We start from the raw sequence: 7,822 nt of genomic DNA, 5'->3' as shown, positions 1-7,822 counted from the left end.
TAGGATTTCCAGTTCAGTTTCATTTATTTTAAAGTTCAGACTTTATAACTGATACTGATGAAAACTTCGTTGTTTCACATCTTTTTATGCTACTCGGCAGTGAAGATCGATACCGTGATTGCTTGGTTAACAAAACAACTATAGGTTCTGGGTTTGAATTCATTTACAGAACAAAACAATTGGCGATTTATTTTAAAGTTAAAATATAATGCAAGTAACATAATGTGAATCATGATAACAGTGAAATTACTTCGTTTATCAGATGGTGTGAAGATCTTCTAATCAGCAAAAGTAAGCCAAATTGTTATACAACATTAAGAGTCCGGACATTGTCTTAAAATTTCTTGTTCATTCAAATATTTTCTTTTGATTACATAATGAAATATATGAAAGAGTTAGTTTCAGATTCCTTTGAGTATGGTGATATTTTTTGAAAAAGCTCTTATTCTAATAAAGGTGAGTTTACAAGCGTTAAGGACTATCTCATCTCTAATACTGAACTAAGCTCCGTCCAAACAGGACTTGCAAGTCCTAACGGTACCGGTAGTCAGCATACCGCTTTCCTGGCCGTATGTCAGTTCACGAGACCGGAGCCGCTCCTTCTCTATCAAGCAGCTCTTCAGTTTGCCTCACAAGGGCTGAGTGCAACCCCCTTGCCAACAGCGCTCGGCAGACTGGACGGTCACCCATCCAAGTGCTAGCCCAGCCCGGCAGCACTTAACTTCGGTGATCTGACGGGAACTGGTGTTACCACTGCGGCAAGGCCGTTGGCCATTTCTAATACTACGTTTACTAATATTTGGAACAGCACACCAGCATGAGTGTACATGGGCTGCTATTCAAGCTACGACAAAAGTTTTTCCTCCCTGCAACTCAAAGCCTGTCTGTTACACAAAGGATACCAGCCTGAGCCTGTTGGCTAAGTGACACGAGAAACCGCTTAACATGTTCTTCCCAAGCTATTATTCCTGAAACGTATACGGCTATTTTAGTAGCAGTCGGGTAACACACAGGATTAAAGATGACCACTGGGCTTTTCGGTGACATCACACACATACTGTTTTTCCTAAGTTAAAGTCCAATTCGCCTGAGTCTGGATCTATTGAATTCAATTCAAAAATCGTGAGCCCGCAAGTGCTAAATTTAAAAATGTTTTAAACCCAACTGTCCAAAGTTAAAACAATTCCCCATCTGATGACACGATTTAAACAATTGGATCCACACCAGCTATCTTACATTTTAAACCAAAGAGATCACTTCTCCTAAGTTTTAAATGTTGGGAAAATGCAAGATTCACTTCAAATGGTTCAAATGGCTCTGAGCACTATGGGACTCAACTGCTGTGGTCATTAGTCCCCTAGAACTTAGAACTACTTAAACCTAACTAACCTAAGGACATCACACACACCCATGCCCGACGCAGGATTCGAACCCACGACCGTAGCAGCAGCGCGGCTCCGGAATGGAGCGCCTAGAACCGCACGGCCACCGCGGCCGGCCGCAAGATTCACTTCCTCTAAGCTTATAATTGTGAGAAATTCACTTACTCTATGCTTACTATGATGGAAATTCTTGTCAGAATCAGACTCCTTATCTTAACTTTAAAACTGTCTAGGCCACTAGTGCTACATGTATGGTTGGCAGACATTGTTGTGTGTGGGACGACAGGAATGGGATATGTATACACTTGCATCTTTATTTAAATAATTACTGGAGTAAATACAGGAGAATGCTTTCTCTTCACTGTTTCAAGACATGGTGATCACCAGCTGACCCATGTGCAGTGCCGGGTGTAGAAGCGCTGCTCACCCCCCCCCCCCCCCCCCCAAGAGTCATGACACTCATATGTCCAGAACTTAGCGATCAGTAGCTGTCAAACTGCTGGGGAACCCCCAGGTTGTAGTGGGAACCCTCGCTGCTGTTGTTCCACCACCACCAGGGAGACACAAACACTCAGCACACAAAGGCCGACTAACTCCACAGCTCAGAAAAATTGTCGCATGGCACCTCCACCATGTGCTGCCTTGCTTTATGCGGCCTCTCACTTGAATGGCTGGCAGGAGTTCTGCGCTAATGAGCGTATACCTTAAGTTTCGAATGTAGGTAAATATCTATTGTTGAGTATGGGCTGATACCCTGCCACAGTAGATTATCAACTCCGCTCTTACAGCAAGTATAATTTTAGAACAGGAAAAATGCCTTTCAGAAATCGAGAAATACTGCATCTATCTGACTGCCTTTCTCCACGGCTTTCAGGATCTCATGTGAGAAAAGTGTGAGTTGCAACTTCACATGATAGATGCTTTCGAAATTCATGCTGATTTACATGGAGTAGGTCATTCTCTTCGATACACCCCATTGTATTTGGGCCCATATAGGTAAGAAACGTGACATGCATTGCCTTCAACTGTTGAGTTTCGAATACTTTTCATTTGTCACCCAACCGCCAAATTTCAACTACTTCTCAAAATAACCATCCAAAGAAACATGTAGCCTATCGTAAATATGAGACTTGTAATGCTTAAACAATTAATGCTGGGTGCATGTGTGTGTGTGTTTGTGTTTGTGTGTGTGTGTGTTTTGTGGGATAGGGTAGTACAGGATCATTTATTTATCAAAACAAATACTGCACTGGGAGATCTGTTCCATGCCACCGCTGCTGTCCCCATGAGCAGTCTGCGTGCACTGACCACCTACCGGACACCAGAGCCAGTTTGCATCAGCTGGGACACACTGAGTGCTGCCAGCGAACTTGTGCATCGTGTGGCTCTCATGTTGGGAGGACGATCTGGACACAACCTTTTAGTACCCTAACTAAGATGCAGGATCAAGTGGTCCAGCTTCTACTTGCACTATGTGTACATGAAAGTGTCAGTGCCACGTCGTCAATTATGAATGTAGGAAAACACCTATTATGCACTGTGGAGGGTGCTCCCCTCCCCCACTGCACCCTGCATCCTTTCCCCGACATAATCCTGTATTCCTAAAACTACACCATTTTGTACTTAAACACTATATATATTTAGAACTGTGCTATTTATGGCATCTTAGTCATCTGGACTGTGACATTAACATTCCCATGTAGGAAATCTGTGTTTAGTGTGTGACACTTATTCACCTAGCAAGGCTCACCTATATAGAACTCTTCACACTGAGGTTTAGGTAGAATGCAGAGCCATGTCGACTCCAGTGCTGTGCTCAGCTGCTCTAGGTTTCTCGGTTGAGGATCCATGGTCCGAACAGCCTGATTGAGGTGGTCCCAGAGATTCTTAACTGGGTTTAAATTCGGGAAGTTTGGTGGCCAAGGGAGTATGGTAAACTCATCCTGGTGCTTCTCAAATCACACACACACACGCACACACACACACACACACACACACACACACACACACACGCACACAAGCACGCATACACACACACACACACACACACACACACACACACACACACACACACACTGTGAGCAGTGTGACACATAGCATTGTCCTGCTAGTAGATGTGATCATATTGGCGAAAAAGCAAACTGCATGTAAGGGTGGGCACGGTCCCCAAGGATAGATGCATAAATGTGTTGAACCATTGTACCTTCCAGAACGATGATATCACCAAAGGAATGCCATGAAAATATTCCCTAGACCACAACGCACCCTTCTCCATCCTGGACTCTTGCAACGATTGTTGCGTTGCCATATACGCAAATGGCCGTCTGTCCAAAGGAGCATAAAACGTGATTCATGTGAAAAGACCACCTACCGCCAGCCAGTGACTGTCCTGTTGCGATATTGGAGTGCAAAAGTTCTCGTCGCCAATGAACAGCAGTCAGTATGGATGCATGAACCAGGAACTTGCTGCATACGCAACATGCTGCATACGCAACAACGTTCGCTGACGGGTCATTGAGGACACACTGTTATGAGCCCCCTCGGTTCGTCCGGGTGGTCAATAGCTCAACAATTGCACAGCTATTTACCTGTACACACCTCCGCAGTTTTCGTTCACCCTTGTCATTTATGGTCCGCGGTGCACCAAAGTTGCCTCTGTGTCAGTTTGTAATAACGCCATTTTGCCATGCGTGATATACTTTAACCACAGCTGCACATAAACAATTTACAAACTTTTTGGAATGCTTCTACCGTTCGCATAAGGGCCAATACTCATGTCCTTTAAGACAACAGATGAATCACTCCGTTCCCGCATTAAGAGAACGACTGTACTATTTTCCGCGTTCCTTCTGCACGATTTATACACTCTCCATTGCTTGTGCTGCCATCTGTGAGTGGTTATTGCACACTGATATCGAACATAGCCGATAGTTACATTAATGTGACAACCGTGTATGTGAAAGGTTGATCAATGTATTAGGTTGGTGCATAAGTTCGTGGCGTTTTTGTTTGGCATGTTGGTATTCCGGTTGCTATGGGTTTATTTATTGACTGTCATTTATTATTTGTATTTCACTGTTGTTATCTGAGTCGATAAATTGTCATCTTGTCATTTGGAGATAGTAAGTGGTGCTGTGGACGGCAGAAAATAGAGTGCCAAGTGGAGAAATCGAAACTTTCTCGACATATTCTTCCGTTTGAAATCAATAGAGGGGTAACAGCAATGCAAGCAACCAGAAACATTTGCGCTGTGTAAGCGGATAATGCCACTGGACAGATCAGGGCAAGAAAATGGTTTTCTCATTTTAAGGAGGATCGTTTTGACATTAGTGACTCTCCACGTTCAGAAAGATCTTTGTGGTTTGAAGAATATCGTTTAAGCGCATTAATCCACAACGATCCACGCCAATGTACTCGAGAACTGGCAAATGTGATTAACTATGATCATTCCACGATCGTGAGACATTTTCATGCAGTGGGGAAGGTTCAAAAATCTGCTTCCTCGTCATTAATTGGCTCGTGAACAACATCGACCGTTCCTATCGTGTATCGTTATTAGTGACGGAAAATGGTGTCTTTATGCTAACATAAGGAGACAAAAGAAATGGTTGAGCACAACAAAGTTATAGCTCTTTGTATGAAGACCTGCGCGCATTCATAAAAGATAATGTTAAGCAGCTGGTGGAACAGCGAGGGTTTGATGTACTACGAATCACTCCCCCGAGGTCGACATCTGGGATGTCTTGCAAAACTTAGTCCAAGAACAACGACCAGGAAGACTGTGTGAAGTGATGTTACTCCACTATAAAGCCCGCCCGCATTCTTGTACACTGACAACACCATACAGGAGATAGGTTGGGAAGTCATTCTATATCCTCCTTATTCATCCGATCTTGCGCCCTTAGATTTTCAGCTATTCCGCTCGCTACCGAACAGCCGTCTAGAAACTTCCTTTTCGGATAAAAATGCGCTCCGAAGATGACTGGATGAGTTCTTCACCTCAAAACCGCGTGATATCTGCAGTCGCGGAATCGAAATGTTACCGCAGCGACTGTTGTAAATAGTCACACAGAATATATTATTGGTGACTAAACCGTCTGTTACGTGCGTCTGTTGTGTTTATTAAACTTGTGGAAAAATATTACGAACTTTTGCACCAAACTAATACCTACAAATAGTGGCTTCCAGTCTGGTAATACCATGTTCTTCAATCAAGAAGACGAATGTCACAACAGTTTATAAAACTAATAAAATTTTAGTGGGATACTGTTTTTAGGATTTTTGGTTGAGTAACGAATAAGATAACAGATATTCCTGCACAAGAATTTATTAATTTATCCTTCTGCATTATCACATAAAACAGCTCTTTCTTTATTTTTGGGTGGTGTAGATGAACTTATAATTTAAATCTACATCCAAAACTTTTAATTACTTCTCCAGCCAGTAATTCGATAAACACAAAGAGGGTACGTTTTCACATTCTAACACATATCTAATTTTATTCCTATAAACATGTCTTGTATGGCCTTAACAGCTAGCTCCGTTCCTCCTTGCAATTCTTCTGACCGAGAGCATTCCGGCATTTAATTTTGCATTTTATTTCCTGCATTACACTGTTGTCAAGACATTACACATGTTATTGGGTGTATGTTGACAACTCTTCTCCTACAAATTCTTGTGGGGTTCACATATACACTCCTGGAAATTGAAATAAGAACACCATGAATTCATTGTCCCAGGAAGGGGAAACTTTATTGACACATTCCTGGGGTCAGATACATCACATGATCACACTGACAGAACCACAGGCACATAGACACAGGCAACAGAGCATGCACAATGTCGGCACTAGTACAGTGTATATCCACCTTTCGCAGCAATGCAGGCTGCTATTCTCCCATGGAGACGATCGTAGAGATGCTGGATGTAGTCCTGTGGAACGGCTTGCCATGCCATTTCCACCAGGCGCCTCAGTTGGACCAGCGTTCGTGCTGGACGTGCAGACCGCGTGAGACGACGCTTCATCCAGTCCCAAACATGCTCAATGGGGGACAGATCCGGAGACCTTGCTGGCCAGGGTAGTTGACTTACACCTTCTAGAGCACGTTGGGTGGCACGGGATACATGCGGACGTGCATTGTCCTGTTGGAACAGCAAGTTCCCTTGCCGGTCTAGGAATGGTAGAACGATGGGTTCGATGACGGTTTGGATGTACCGTGCACTATTCAGTGTCCCCTCGACGATCCCAGTGGTGTACGGCCAGTGTAGGAGATCGCTCCCCACACCATGATGCCGGGTGTTGGCCCTGGGTGCCTCGGTCGTATGCAGTCCTGATTGTGGCGCTCACCTGCACGGCGCCAAACACGCATACGACCATCATTGGCACCAAGGCAGAAGCGACTCTCATCGCTGAAGACGACACGTCTCCATTCGTCCCTCCATTCACGCCTGTCGCGACACCACTGGAGGCGGGCTGCACGATGTTGGGGCGTGAGCGGAAGACGGCCTAACGGTGTGCGGGACCGTAGCCCAGCTTCATGGAGACGGTTGCAAATGGTCCTCGCCGATACCCCAGGAGCAACAGTGTCCCTAATTTGCTGGGAAGTGGCGGTGCGGTCCCCTACGGCACTGCGTAGGATCCTACGGTCTTGGCGTGCATCCGTGCGTCGTTGCGGTCCGGTCCCAGGTCGACGGGCACGTGCACCTTCCGCCGACCACTGGCGACAACATCGATGTACTGTGGAGACCTCACGCCCCACGTGTTGAGCAATTCGGCGGTACGTCCACCCGGCCTCCCGCATGCCCACTATACGCCCTCGCTCAAAGTCCGTCAACTGCACATACTGTTCACGTCCACGCTGTCGCGGCATGCTACACAGTGTTAAAGACTGCGATGGAGCTCCGTATGCCACGGCAAACTGGCTGACACTGACGGCGGCGGTGCACAAATGTTGCGCAGCTAGCGCCATTCGACGGCCAACACCGCGGTTCCTGGTGTGTCCGCTGTGCCGTGCGTGTGATCACTGCTTGTACAGCCCTCTCGCAGTGTCCGGAGCAAGTATGGTGGGTCTGACACACCGGTGTCAATGTGTTCTTTTTTCCATTTCCAGGAGTGTAGAACATTTAAGTTTGTCACTTTAGCAAATGAATGGTCGTTAAACACAGTTATTTCATCAGTTTTAAACTCTGCAAAAGGCTCTTCAGTCGCTAGATGCACGATGTCTAGTCCACCACATGTTGATACAATACAACCATCCTTTTTAAGCGGATCCACACACCAATGGAGTTTTATAAACAGATTTTTTTGAAGTAAATGCTCTTGAATCCATTACTTCCTACAAGTACTCCAAATTGTGGTCACTTTCCATTACTACTGATGGTAGATGCTGATATCTTGTATTCCCCATTCAGATTTCTCCGTGTACTGTGTTTAAAGTAAA

The 7,822-nt window shown here is 45.1% G+C and overlaps 1 pseudogene; it reads right to left on the bottom strand.

The window, feature by feature from the left end:
- Window positions 1-654: 654 nt before the first annotated feature.
- Window positions 655-772, bottom strand: LOC124796869 (annotated as a pseudogene).
- Window positions 773-7,822: the final 7,050 nt, after the last annotated feature.

The sequence above is a fragment of the Schistocerca piceifrons genome, chromosome 4 (assembly GCF_021461385.2).
Source record: "Schistocerca piceifrons isolate TAMUIC-IGC-003096 chromosome 4, iqSchPice1.1, whole genome shotgun sequence".
Classification (NCBI taxonomy): domain Eukaryota; kingdom Metazoa; phylum Arthropoda; class Insecta; order Orthoptera; family Acrididae; genus Schistocerca; species Schistocerca piceifrons.
The sequence above is the reverse complement of the archived record's forward strand: the minus strand, read 5'-3'. Positions and strand labels throughout refer to the sequence as shown.